The sequence below is a fragment of the Lithobates pipiens genome, unplaced genomic scaffold (assembly GCF_037356315.1).
Source record: "Lithobates pipiens isolate NorthernLeopardFrog02 unplaced genomic scaffold, aLitPip1_a1.2 Scaffold_13, whole genome shotgun sequence".
In the NCBI taxonomy this organism is placed as follows: Eukaryota; Metazoa; Chordata; class Amphibia; order Anura; family Ranidae; genus Lithobates; species Lithobates pipiens.
The window spans coordinates 529,949,765-529,964,016 of record NW_027507718.1 but is presented as its reverse complement, the minus strand read 5'-3'; the positions used below and the strand labels follow the sequence as shown (position 1 = coordinate 529,964,016).

Sequence of the window (14,252 nt, the reverse complement as noted above, 5' to 3'; positions counted from 1 at the left end):
AATATTTTTGGTAGTATAGTGTATTTCGAATTAAGCCCATCTGACCAGCAGGTCTCATATGGATGGTCTTTTCTATAATTTTGTGCTTTTAGGTGTGAAACACATTAGAGATTCTTTGCCATTACTGTAGCCTATTTTTATGAAATAATAGCATTTGCATTAATTTTTGGAGTGATGTCAACCTGGTGTTTGCTGTTATATATGCTTCAGTGACGAGTTGCATGTGTACCGGCTAAGAACTATTGCAGACAAGTGTGGACTGGAGCGGTAACATTATATTTTAGTATATCATCTTCAAGACAAGTGCAGCACTAGGGCTAGGCTTTTGTATTAGACAGAACAGCATGTACTGCACACATTGAAACACTGTATTTATAGTTTATTTGTAGAAGAAATGTATTACACAAATTAAAATTGAGAGCAGAAAACATCATGTTATAAACCTACTGTAGATCAGATAATAAAAAAATAAAAGCAAGATTGTTCAAGTAATGGCTACATCACTGCTATCATATAGCAACTTCTTTGTCATTTTGGCGATTGTCCAGCAATGGTCAGGGGTTTATCTCTTCTATAATTTTGGCAAATTATAGTATTAAGTTTCAAAATCTAGAATAGCATAGACCAAATCCTGTCAGAAAGTACATGAAAGAATGGTCTTCATCCTATAGGAAGGCCACACTCTGCACCTCTGGTAGTAATGGAGCGCTTGGCAGATACAGTTAAGTCATTGGTGGAGAGGTTTGTGGCCTTCTGAGACAGGTGCCTTGGACAAGCAATTACAGTGCAGGGCGGTGACCGGTGAGGTCATATAGGCTGTACATTGCATTTATTACAGATCTCTCTACTCTGTACCGTTACATCATCACTCAGTCTGTGTTGTCTCTGGATGAGGCTCAGCTCCACTCACAAGATTAGGATGCCTACAGCCACAGGGGTTTAGTGAGAGGGGCAGCCGAATGTGTACGATGAATGCCGGGATGAGAATTGGAACCATTCATGTGGCTGGCTGTGTTTTCTGTGTAGGCTAATATATATATATATATATATATATATATATATATATATATATATATATGAAATGTTCATTTTTTTGTGGAGTACGCCTTTAATTCTTTCTTCATTATGAAACAAAACTCCTTCTGTTGTCCTAGATGTATTGGGTCATCTATGATAATCCATTCATCTTTTTGGTTGGGTTTGTTCATATCTAAATTCTATTCTTCTCATCATCCAACGTCCTGGTGCCATTCGCAGCTTTAAGAGCCTCTTGATCTAGGGTCATCATAGGCAGGACCAGGACAAGGGGTGGACAGAAGGGAAAGCTGCCCCAGGCACAGAGAAGCAAGGGGCAAAGAATAGATGCAGGGTGGTACACCCATTCTGTGGCATGCATTAAGCATTGGGAGAGGGGGTGCAATTCTGCATCCTTGCCCTGGGAGCTGGAGGAACCTGTCCCGGTACTGATTATAGGTAGACCTCTTCCCGATTTGCTAGCTGTGTTCTTATTTCCTGTGAAATGGAATTGCCAATGAACCTAGAAAAGAGAATATAACTTATCATCGGGTCTCAGTAGAACGCTCTCACACTATTTTCCACCAGCCATCAGGAAGTCTATTACGCTAACCTAACCGGTTACCTTCTTATATCAGTGGGGAGTGATCTGATCCTGTTTTGAGCCCACAGATTTGAGGAAGATCTAAAAGATAGGACTTATCCGAGGGCACAAGAGGAGTTAGAGAAGATACAGTACATGGGACTAACAAGCAGAAAAGCTGTCCTAAGAAGGCTAAATTGCCATTGCTAATGACTTCCCTATTTATGTCACATGCTAAAACAACCAACCAGCCAGGAAACAGGTGACATGGCTGGGGTGACGGATTCCCTGGTAATGAAGGGGTGTTCTGGTGATCGATTCCCCACATACTGGGACCAGTCTCATGGCACAGAGCACCTAGAAACCTAGCCTGTGCAACAATAGTTAACGCGTTTCACACTACCAAGCACCCTTGGTAGTGTGAAACGCGTTAGCTTTGTTGGTTTGCTGTGACCCACTTTTGTGTGATTCTGCTTCACAAATAAAAGGCATTTGAATTTATCTTGGAGTGCGGCCGTCAAGATTTCTTCAATTATTTGCAATGGTTAGGAGTTTATCTCTTCCCTGGTCACTCCTGGCAACTCTGCTCCTCATGTCTCTCGTGAAGAGAAGAGAGGAAGCCTGAGCAGAGGGCATTGAGAGCTCAGGGGAGGAAGAATTTTGTTATATTTTATAAAGATACCGGACCCTTCCATTGCCACCATTATCCTCCATTTCAGTGGAAAAATTTCTCTCCTCACTGGTAGTGTCTACAGAACATGCTAACTCTTGATTGGGTGCTAGTTTTGAAACCTTCTTCCAGTCTGTGAGTTTAAAAAAAGGATCAGATTGCTCTTCACTGTTCAGATGAAAACAGGACCCAAACCCAAGCTCATCCCTATTCACTATTATGGAAGAGAGCTTGGAAATGACCTAATTGGAGGCAAAAATTGCTAATGGTAAATATTAGCTGGTATTTGGTATGGTGAGACTCCATAGGAAAACAATTAAAGGTCTCTCTGCTGCTCTCTTCGTCATCTCAAATACAGAATACAGAATCGTATTACCTTTCATAGTAAAGAGGTCAAATTACTTTCTAAAACCAGTAAATGTAACTTTTTAAGAAAAAAGCTGCATTGAAGTAGATGAAGGTTAAGTCTGAGCATGTAGGCCCTTTGCAAAATAATCTGGTATGGGTGACTGGGGACAAAGAGAAGGCTAATTTATTAAATACTTTCTTCAGCTCTGTGTATACAAAGGAGCATGGGGGAGCTCATGTCCACAATGGGGGTGGTACAGACGCAGCCCCAAATCCACAATGGCTCATAAGTGATATGGTCCAGAAATATTTGGACAGAATAAAGGTGGATAAAGCACCTGGACCTGATGGCATCCACCCACGGATCCTAAAAGAATTGAGCTCTGTAATTTCAAAGACATTGTATCTAATTTTTAGGGACTCATTAATGACAGGAATAGTACCACTGGATTGGCGCAGGGCCAATGTGGTGCCTATATTTAAAAAGGGAACAAAGTCTTTAGCAAGTAATTATAGACCTGTTAGTTTAACTTCTATAGTTGGGAAGATACTGGAGGGATTAATAAAAGATCACAGACGAGTTCTTGCAGGAAAAAAATATTTTAAGCAACAGTCAGCATGGATTCATGAAAGACAGAAGTTGTCAGACAAACCTGATTTCTTTTTATGAGGAGGTAAGTAAAACCTTGGACAGAGGGGTGGCGGTGGACGTGGTATACTTGGACAGAGGGGTGGCGGTGGACGTGGTATACTTGGACAGAGGGGTGGCAGTGGACGTGGTATACTTGGACAGAGGGGTGGCGGTGGACGTGGTATACTTGGACAGAGGGGTGGAGGTGGACGCGGTATACTTGGATTTTGCAAAAGCGTTGGATACAGTTCCGCACACACGGCTCATGTGTAAGGTAAAGTCTACAGGTTTGGAAACATCAGTTTGTAAATGGATAGAAAACTGGCTAAAAGACAGAATTCAGAGAGTAGTGGTTAATGATTCTTACTCTGAATGGTCTAAGGTTATCAGTGGTGTACCCCAAGGTTCAGTGCTGGGACCCTTACTTTTTAATATCTTTATAAATGATATTGGGTCTGGGATCAAGAGTAACATTTCTGTCTTTGCAAATGACACCAAGCTATGCAGTGGAATAACCTCCTTACAGGATGTCTCCAATTTACAAGCAGACCTCAATGCTCTTTCTAATTGGGCGACTATGTGGCAGATGAGGTTTAATGTTGAGAAATGTAAGGTCATGCACTTGGGGGCTAAGAATATGCCATGCATCATACACGCTAGGGGGGGTACAACTGGGGGGATCCATAGTGGAGAAGGATCTGGGGGTTTTGGTAGATCATAAGCTCAATAATAGCATGCAATGCCAATCTGCAGTTTCCAAAGTGAGCAAAGTCCTTTCCTGTATTAAGAGAGGTATGGACTCCAGAGAGAGATATCATTTTGCCCCTGTTCAAATCATTAGTAAGACCTCATCTGGAATATGCCGTTCAGTTTTGGGCACCAGTTCTCAAAAAGGATATCGGGGAACTGGAGAAAGTGCAGAGAAGGGCAACCAAACTGATAAGAGGCATGGAGGAGCTCAGCTATGAGGAAAGATTAGAGGAACTGAATTTATTCACTCTTGATAAGAGGAGATTAAGGGAGGATTTGATCAACATGTACAAATATATAAGGGGTCCATATAGGGAACTTGGTGTCGAGTTATTCACTTTAAAGTCAACAAAGAGGACAAGGGGGGCACTCTTTACTTCTAGAGGAGAAGAGATTTCATCTCCAAATACGGAAAGGTTACTTCACAGTAAGAGCTGTGAAAATGTGGAATAGACTCCCTGCAGAGGTGGTTCTGGCCAGCTCAGTGGATTGCTTTAACCACTTCCCGACCAGCGCACGACGATGTACGTCGACAGAATGGCACGGGCAGGCATATTGGCGTACATGTACGTCCAATATTCGTTGCCGCCATGCCATCGGGAGCGCGCCGCCGGCGGCGCGCTCCCGCGCTGGTCGGGACCCCCGTGAGTCCGGTCGCGGGACCCGCGGACTCGATCGCCGCGGGCATCCCCGCGATCGTCTCACGGAGCGGCCGAATGGAGGAAATGCTGTATAAACAACATTTTTCCATTCTGCCTAGCAACTAGTGACGCTGATCTCTGCTCCATGTGATTGGAGCAGAGATCAGTGTACACTAAATGAAAGCCCAACCCCCCCACAGTTAGTAACACACCCCTAGGAACACTTAACCCCTACACTGCCACCCACTGGTTAACCCTTTCACTGCCAGTGTCATTTACACAGGAATCACTGCATTTATATAGCAGTGATTACTGTATAAATGACAATGGTCCCAAAAATGTGTCAAAAATGTCCGATGGGTCCCCCACAATGTCGCAGTCACAATAAAAATCGCAGATCGCCGCCATTACTAGTAAAAAAAAAAATAATAAAAAATTATTAATAAAAATGCTATAAAACTATCCCTATTTTGTAAACGCTATAACTTTTGCGCAAACCAATCAATAATCGCTTATTGCGATTTTTTTTTTACCAAAAATATGTAGAAGAATACGTATCGGCCTAAATTGAGGGAAAAAATGTTTTTTTATATATTTTTGGGGGATATTTATTATTACAAAAAGTAAAAAATAATGCGTTTTTTTCAAAATTATCGCTCTATTTTTGTTTATAGCGCAAAAAATAAAAACCGCAGGGGTGATCAAATACCACCAAAAGAAAGCTCTATTTGTGGGAAAAAAAGGACGTTAATTTTGTTTGGGAGCCACGTCGCACGACCGCGCAATTGTTAGTTAAAGCGACGCAGTGCCGAATCGCAAAAAGTGGTCTGGTCTTTGACCAGCAAATTGGTCCGGTGGTCTGAAAGTGGTTAAGAAAGGCCTGGATTTATTCCTAAGTGTGCATAATATAACTGGGTACTAAAATTTATAGGTAAAGTTGATCCGGGGAAAATCCGATTGCCTCTCGGGGGATCAGGAAGGAATTTTTTCCCCTGCTTTAGCAAATTGGATCATGCTCTGCTGGGATTTTTTGCCTTCCTCTGGATCAACTGTGGGTATAGAATTGGGTATATGGGCTGGTATATTTATTGTATGTATGTGTATGTATATGTGTATATATATGTGTGTATATATCATTTTTTTTTTTTGGTTGAACTGGATGGACTTTTTCAACCTGACTAACTATGTAACTATGTAACCAAGTGGCCATCCACGTGTAGAGATGGTGATATTGCCATACAAAGGATTATTGCAAAATACCACTGGTATGGCTTGTATTGTGCTATGGTATTATCATTTTTTTTATATTACTGTAGCAAGGTCTCCAGCCTCCTTCAGTCTACTGAGAACCTCCAGGGCCAGAGATAGCTGACATCCTTCTGTATGTGGTGGGTTGTGAGGCATAGTGGGTGTAAGGTGAATGAAGTTATTGGGTGCCAGACACTTCTTGAATGCAAAAGAGATGTTTATTTCTCTTAAAAAAGTTTGTGGGAAAGAGGGTTAGGGCCAGGGCACCCTTGAATAGTTGCAAGTTCAATTAGCAGACTCTGAGACTTCAATAGGACAGCCATGCAGAAAAAAGCCTCCAGTAAGAAGCCACTTCTGCACGTGCAGGAATGCTGTCTCTTCTGGCAACAGTCTTTAAAGAGGAAGTAAAGGCTCTTAAAAAAAAAATGCAACCTGCAAGGCAAAGGCATAATGAGCTAGTATGCATAGCATACTAGCTCATTATGAATAACTTACCTGAGAACGAAGCCTCCGAAGCGGTCCTCTGTCTTCATGTTCGCCGCTGCCATGTATCCCGGAGTGACTTCCGGGTCTCGCTGCTCCGCCGCTGTGATTCGCGGAGCAGCGATGACGTCACTCCCGCGCATGTGCACGGGAGCCAACACGAGCGGCATGTCGCCGTGATCTGTGGCCTGCCCAGTGCACCTGCGCGCGCCGCTGTCTACGGCGCATGTGCCGTAGACAGCGGTGGCTGTCTTTTTGTAAATATCCCCTAAACCGTATAGGTTTATTAGATATTTCTTGGACCTACAGGTAAGCCTTAATCTAGGCTTACCTGTAGGTCAAAGTGGTTTGTAAGGGTTTACAACCACTTTACCTTCACTACAACTTCTCCTTGTAGTTCTTTAGCCCACTGAGCTCCCGGTCTCTCACTAGACCCACTGATTTCCTGTCACTGAATCTCTTGAGCTTCTCCAATCTTAACAGTGGTATCTTCCTCCAGCGTCACCCCCGTCTCTCTGCTGGGCCCTAGCTTGCCACTCCCAATCCTTCTCAAGCTTAACCCCACTTGTCTGCTCGGTCCCTGGCTTGACACACAAGGCTGCTCTGCAAGCGTCACCTCTGCTGGCTGAGTCCTTAACTTGATCACCGCATGACGTTTCCTGATTCTCCACCATGCCCGTTCGGTGAAAATACTGCTCCGGTACATGCTCCTTGGTGGAGACAGCTTCCCTTTTATCTTTGACCACTGACAGGTTCTCCGGCTGGCAGAACTGTCACTTCTGGTTGAACTGCAACCCTTGATCCCAACCCTGCTCTGTTCTATTGCTTCTGGATAGGCCCTCAGACAGCCTAGCAGACAAGACGCCCCCAGGACAGGCCCAATCTCCAGCCTAGCAGCCCGGGGCACACAACATATGTCCACCCAGACAGCCGTCCAGGTGGCACAGAACCCCCGATCACCTGACTGCACCCGAATATATAGCTTCTCACAGCAAACCAAGGGATCCAAGAAAACCCCTGCCCATTGGCTGAGATACCCCACATACCCATAACCTGATGGATTGCCCTTTTCATATCTAGTACCACCAAGTACCCGGCCACCTAGTGGTAGAAGAGAAAAGTGCAACAAGGCCAAACTTAGGGAGAAATCAATGGATCGCTAACAATCAACCGGGATAACTACTCCTGGCAAGTAAATTTGTGGGAAGCATCCCTGCCTAAACTTCAGGGTTTAACATTACATTTATCCCTGCTGATAAGAGTGCTGTACTCATAAAACGTAATATAGAGATCCCCCAACTATGATTAGCAGATGTTCATGTCAAATGACAGGAAGCCCATATGATGCTCTGATTGATCATCCCAATAAGATCAGATTCCCCTTTGTATGATCAACTATAATCTCATCTATTCTACTATGTAGAAGACTAAATGTAATAAAGATTTAAAAAAAGATTTTGCAAAAGACTATTTCATATCTGCTAAATGAGTATGGAAAAAAAAAATCTAGAAATTAGACAATATAGGTCGGGAATGAAAAAATTATTAGGAATGGGCTGTTCAGATCTCCAAACCTGTAAAACAGCTGACATTGCTGGGCCAATAGACTGTGAGCAAGAGATTCCGTACCCCACGGCTGGTTTACACAAAGTAGTGAGAATGCTCCTGACATCATTAACCTAATATGGGTCAATGCCATGACCATATTAGGCCAATGACATTGACCTACTATAACCAGGTGGTCAATAATGTCATGAGCATCCCTGCCCCTTTGTGTTAACCGGCCATGGGTTGTGGAATCTCCTGCTGCAGATGATTGGCTCACCATTTTCAGCTAGCTTCAGGGTTTAGTCTGAGCCTGAGCTTATTATTATGCATATTAGAGTGTATACTATTATATTTATACTTAGTCCTATTTTTACACCTTCTGCAGACTACTGGAGTATTGTGGTACCACCTGTGTTGTATTAAAGAGCAGAGCCTTCACTTTTTCTGTGGGAACAGGACAGAATCTGTAATAGGCACCAGTGCTTCTATGGGTTAGTATCCCCCAAAATTATTGTCTCAGTCAGTCCTGTTGTACTCACTGTAATTCCTTGATCTGGCTTGTGGTCAGAGCTTCCATCAGATCACTGAATTGAGAACCCTTCAGGTTGTTCCAGGACAGGTCCAGTGTCCTCAATGTCTGGTTATTTCTTATTCCAAAGGCCAAGTGGGGACAGGAACTGTCTGTCAGGTGATTATAGGACAGACTGCAAAAGAGAAGAATATCACCAAAAGAAATGTAATTTGTCCTATAGCAATAGATGCAACTATTCTCTAAATCGGGGGTCTTCAAATGTTTCAGTATGAGGGCCACATTGTATATTTTACAAATAATTGTAGACCAAAAAAAGTCCCTATCATGCCGCGTACACAAGACTGGACTTTCCGGCAGACTAGGTCTGACGGTCTTCCCGACAAACTTTTTGGCGGAGTTCCGATGGACTTTCTGAACGAACGAACTTGGCCACACACGAACGGGCTAAGTTTTTTCGAAAGTCTGTCCGTTTTGAATGTGATGACGTAAGACGGGACTAAAAAAGGATGTTCAATAGCCAGTAGCCAATAGCTTCCCATGCGTCGTAATTGATCCGTCAGACCAGCATACAGACAAACGATTTTCCCGATAGGAATTGAGTCCCTCAGACAGATTTGAAACCCTCAGACAGATTTTAAAAATGTTCTACTTTTAGGTCTGTTGGATTTTTTTATGAAAAACTATTGGATTAGCTCACACACAATCGGATTGTCAAATGGACTGATTCCATCGGACCTAGTCTGCCAGAAAGTCCGGTCGTGTGTACGCAGCATCAGAGTCCCCTCCTTACATTCAATCCCCATCAAAGTCCCCTCCTTACATCAGGGTTCCCACCAGAGTGCCCTCTTACACCAGGGTTCAAATCAGAGTGCCGCCTTAAATCAGGGTCCCCATCTGAGTGCCACCTTATATTGGGGTCCCTATCACAGTCTCCCCTTACATCAGGGTCCTGCTCAGACTGCCACCTTACATCAGATTCCCCATCAGAGTGTCCCCTTAAATCAGGGTTCTTATCTGAGTGCCACCTTACATTAAGATCCCCATCACAGTCCTCTCTTACATCAGGGTTCCCATCAGAGTGCCATCTTGCATTAGGGTATGCATGAGCATTCCCCCTTACATCAGAATCCCCATCTGAGTGCCATCTTACATCAGAATCCCAGCGTGCCCCCTTACACCAGGGTCCATATGAGCGTTTCCCCTTACACCAAGTTCCCCATCTGAGTGCCATCTTACATCAGGGTCCCCATCAGAGGTCCCATTTACATCACGGTCTCCATCAGAGTGCCACCTTTACATCAGGGTCTCCATCAGAGTGCCATCTTTACATCAGGGTCCCCATCAGAGCTCCCCTTTACATCACGGTCTCCATCAGAGTGCCACCTTTACATCAGGGTCCCCATCAGAGCCCCCTTTACACCAGGGTCCTCATTATACAGTGGTGTGAAAAAGTGTTTGCCCCCTTCCTCATTTCCTGTTCCTTTGCATGTTTGTCACACTTAAGTGTTTCGGAACATAAAACCAATTTAAACAATAGTCAAGGACAACACAAGTAAACACAAAATGCAATTTGTAAATGAAGGTGTTTATTATTACAGGTGAAAAAAAATCCAAACCATCATGGCCCTGTGTGAAAAAGTGATTGCCCCCCTTGTTAAAACATACTATAACTGTGGTTGTCCACACCTGAGTTCAATTTCTCTAGCCACACCCAGGCCTGATTATTGCCACACCTGTTCACAATCAAGGCATCACTTAAATAGGAGCTGCCTGACACAGTAAGGTCCACCAGAAGATCCTTAAAAGCTACACATCATGCCGAGACCCAAAGAAATTCAGGAACAATTGAGAAAGAAAGTAATTGAGATCTATCAGTCTGGAAAGGGTTATAAAGCCATTTCCAAAGCTTTGGGAATCCAGCGAACCACAGTGAGAGCCATTATCCACAAATGGCGAAGACATGGAACAGTGGTGAACCTTCCCAGGAGTGGCCGGCCGCCCAAAATTACCCCAAGAGCGCAGCGACGACTCATCCAAGAGGTCACAAAAGACCCCACAACAACGTCCAAGGAACTGCAGGCCTCACTTGCCTCAGTTAAGGTCAGCGTTCATGCCTCCACCATCAGGAAAAGACTGGGCAAAAATGGCCTGCATGGCAGAGTTCCAAGGAGAAAACCACTGCTGAGCAAAAAGAACATCAAAGCTCGTCTCAATTTCTCCACAACACATCTTGATGATCCCCAAGACTTTTGGGACAACATTCTGTGGACCGATGAGACAAAAGTGGAACTCTTTGGATGGTGTGTGTCCAAGTATATCTGGCGTAGAAGGAACACTGCATTTCATAAAAAGAACATTATACCAACAGTAAAATATGGTGGTGGTAGTGTGATGGTCTGGGGCTGTTTTGCTGCTTCAGGACCTGGAAGACTTGCCGTGATAAAAGGAACTATGAATTCTGCTGTCTACCAAGAGATCCTGAAGGAGAATGTCCGACCATCTGTTCGTGTACTCAAGCTGAAACGAACTTGGGTTCTGCAGCAGGACAATGATCCTAAACACACCAGCAAGTCCACCACCGAATGGCTGAAGAAAAACAAAATGAAGACTTTGGAGTGGCCTAGCCAAAGTCCTGACCTGAATCCTATTGAGATGTTGTGGTATGACCTTAAAAAGGCCGTTCATGCTCGAAAACCCTCTAATGTAACTGAATTAGGACAATTCTGCAAAGATGAGTGGGCCAAAATTCCTCCAGGATGCTGTAAAAGCCTCATTGCACGTTATCGCAAACGCTTGGTTGCAGTTGTTGCTGCTAAGGGTGGCCCAACCAGTTATTAGGTTTAGGGGGCAATCACTTTTTCACACAGGGCTATGATGGTTTGGATTTTTTTTCACCTTTAATAATAAACACCTTCATTTACAAATTGCATTTTGTGTTTACTTGTGTTATCCTTGACTATTGTTTAAGTTGGTTTGATGTTCCAAAACACTTAAGTGTGACAAACATGCAAAGGAATAGGAAATGAGGAAGGGGGCAAACACTTTTTCACACCACTGTATATATATATATATATATATATATATATATATATATATATATATATATATATATATATATATATATATATATATATATATATAATATTGTGCTTTCGGCTAAGTCAATGCTGTATTCTAACTTGACATTACATTGGAGCAAGTACAATTTACATTATATATATATATATATATATATATATATATATATATATATATATATATATTACAGTTATAGACACTACCTACCCCTGCTCCTCGCCTTGCTGACTAAAGGTGGCAGGATTTAGAGAAGCAACACACAATGCTCTCTCTGTGCCCTGCAGTGCAATCTGGGAGTTGTAGTCTCTGCAGAGCACAGGCACCAGACGGCCATGTTGAAGACTGTGTGCCTTTGCTCTGTGGGAGAACTACAATTCCCGCCATGCACTGGGGCCGCCGTTGGTGACTTTAGGGGAAGGGCTAGGACACGGAGGACGGCGCTGCAGCAGTGGAGCCTGCTATTGGACGCAGGCAGACTGACCATGCCCACACCATGTCGAGTGACTGTGGACATTAGTGTTATCCCCCCCCTCATCCACCAACGTGGAGCGCAGTGATGGATCAGCTCACTCTGCACCACAGCTGTGTGCAGCGTGCCCGCCGCCCACTCCACCTGCCGCTTGCAAATCCCAGTCCCAGTGTCCCACACTGATACACAACAGCAGCACAACACCTGAAAGGCAAATTAGGCAATTGCGCGACGGCGAGGCCCTTTCTGTAGGCGAGGCCTAAGGCAATCACCTAATTTGCCTAATTAAAGAGCCGCCTCTGGAACCAACAATGCACTAGCTTAGAGGAACCTATGTAGAAAATAAAAAACGAACCTTTACAACCCCTTTAAGGAAAAAACACTTACATTTAAATGTCCATCAATGCAGCCTGATCAGTGTCCATCTGAAGCCTTGCCCATCTGCAGCCTTGTCCAGTGTCATTGCAGCCTTGTCAGTGTCATTTGCAGCCTTGTCAGTGTAGCCTTGCCCCAGAGTCATTTGTAGCCTTGTCATTTGCAGCCTAAAACTGGCACCGCTAAGATACAGAGTCCTGTATATCTTGGCTCTTTAGTCCTCTCGATAGCTCTCGGGTCCTCTCAGCGGCTCTTGGGTCTTCTCGCAGTCCTGAGCTGAGTCAAGAGTAGCCGAGTGTACTCAGCTTGGCTCACAGTCATGCCCGGTCCCTATGTTATGTCCATCAGAGGTCGGGACTGGGCATGACTGTGAGCGTAGTTGAGCCAAATACACTCGGCTATGTATCTTGGCGGGGCCTGCGGGGCCCCCTATTGGGCGGGGCCCATGGGCATGAGCCCAGTCAAGCCCAATGGTAAGTCCAGCCCTGATGGCGCTAATCTCTCCCTCCCTCATTCTCAAGTTCAAAAGTTGGAAGGTATGGCATTGAACCATTTGCAGGCTCCACTGGATTGCCCAGGAGGGCAGACAGCCCCTTCAGGCTCGGTCTCTCTCCATCAGGCCAAGGGCCCTGCTGTTCTAGGTCCCAAGCTATTTATATACAACCCAGCCCCCTGCTGGTCACCCTCCTGACCAGGGATTGGCTGAGGCAGCATACATATTTTATTTTTTTTATTTTTATTTTTTCCCGTAAAAGAATTTTATTGAAAATACAACGCAAATACAAAAGTATCAGATAAATGAACTGACAATGTGTGAGCATTGCAAACAATTACAGGCGTAACTAACAGCATATACTGGTAAATCACTAACTTTACATGTCTCCGCTTAGTATTGTTAAACACAATATCTCAATGCATAGGTCATTTGTACATATTTCAGGGTATGATGCTTACAATCTACATTTCGACAATCGGGTTAGGAGACTTTGGACGGACAGAATTGTTATCATCTGTCTCAGTAGGTGGAATGAGTAGAAAGATTGACAGTCATCTGTGTTAGGGTGGTCAAGAGCAGAAGAGAGTCAGTCATTAGTATGGAAGAAAAAAGCAAACAAAAACAAAGGAAAAAGGGGGGAGAGGTGGGGGGGGGGGGTGACCTGAAGGAAAATGGCTAGGGGGATGGATGGGAATGGACAGGGGGGGTTCTAAGGAAGGGGGAGGAAGGTTGAGCATACATATTTATGCTGCCCATTTGATTGCTCCACAAGTATGTTCCCAAACCACCCAGAGAGTTATGGAATGCAGGGAGGAGCAAACAAACTTGTAGCCTGTGAAATCCAGAACAGCCAAAAGCAATCAACCTGCTGCTTGGGCTACAAAGAAGCCAAACTAGATTTGCCTAAACCTACTAGCACCTAACTAGGAGGGTGCTACAATATTACAAGCATTCTGCCCATTTGTGTATGTGCAACTGCAGGGTTGGGAAGGCCAGGGTGACAGCTGATTGGGCCAGAAATAACAGCTTCCTGCTGGGTTCAGAGTGATTCCAAACCCAGTAGGAACCCAACTTTGTTTGTCGGGCAGGAGCCTACTTTTAGGATACATACTAACTCATGTTGCTAAATTGCACTGTTTCTAATAAAGCATATTTTAGTGAGTTCTTGTCTAGTAGGCTGCCCACAAGTTAGGAAGGGGTTAAGGCTGCCAACTCTTGATTGTTCATGGCTCTGCCCCCTTATGGTGGGCAATAAATACAAGGGGAGGCAACTTAGCTGTGTCCTTGAATCTTGGATGGGAAAGTACAAGGAGAGATGCAGCCACTACTCTTTTGGGAGGCTCTCCCATGCTGGCTACCCAATTGGGGTAGCAGAGATGGCTTTAT

At 44.2% G+C, this 14,252-nt stretch overlaps 1 long non-coding RNA gene across 1 annotated transcript; it reads right to left on the bottom strand.

The window, feature by feature from the left end:
* Nucleotides 1-362: 362 nt before the first annotated feature.
* LOC143975685 (uncharacterized) lies at nucleotides 363-9,865 on the bottom strand. Its single transcript, XR_013272408.1, has 2 exons — nucleotides 8,456-9,865; nucleotides 363-1,537 (listed from the first exon to the last, which is right to left on the bottom strand). It is a non-coding gene; the product is annotated as an uncharacterized LOC143975685 (long non-coding RNA).
* Between the last annotated feature and the right edge of the window lie 4,387 nt (nucleotides 9,866-14,252).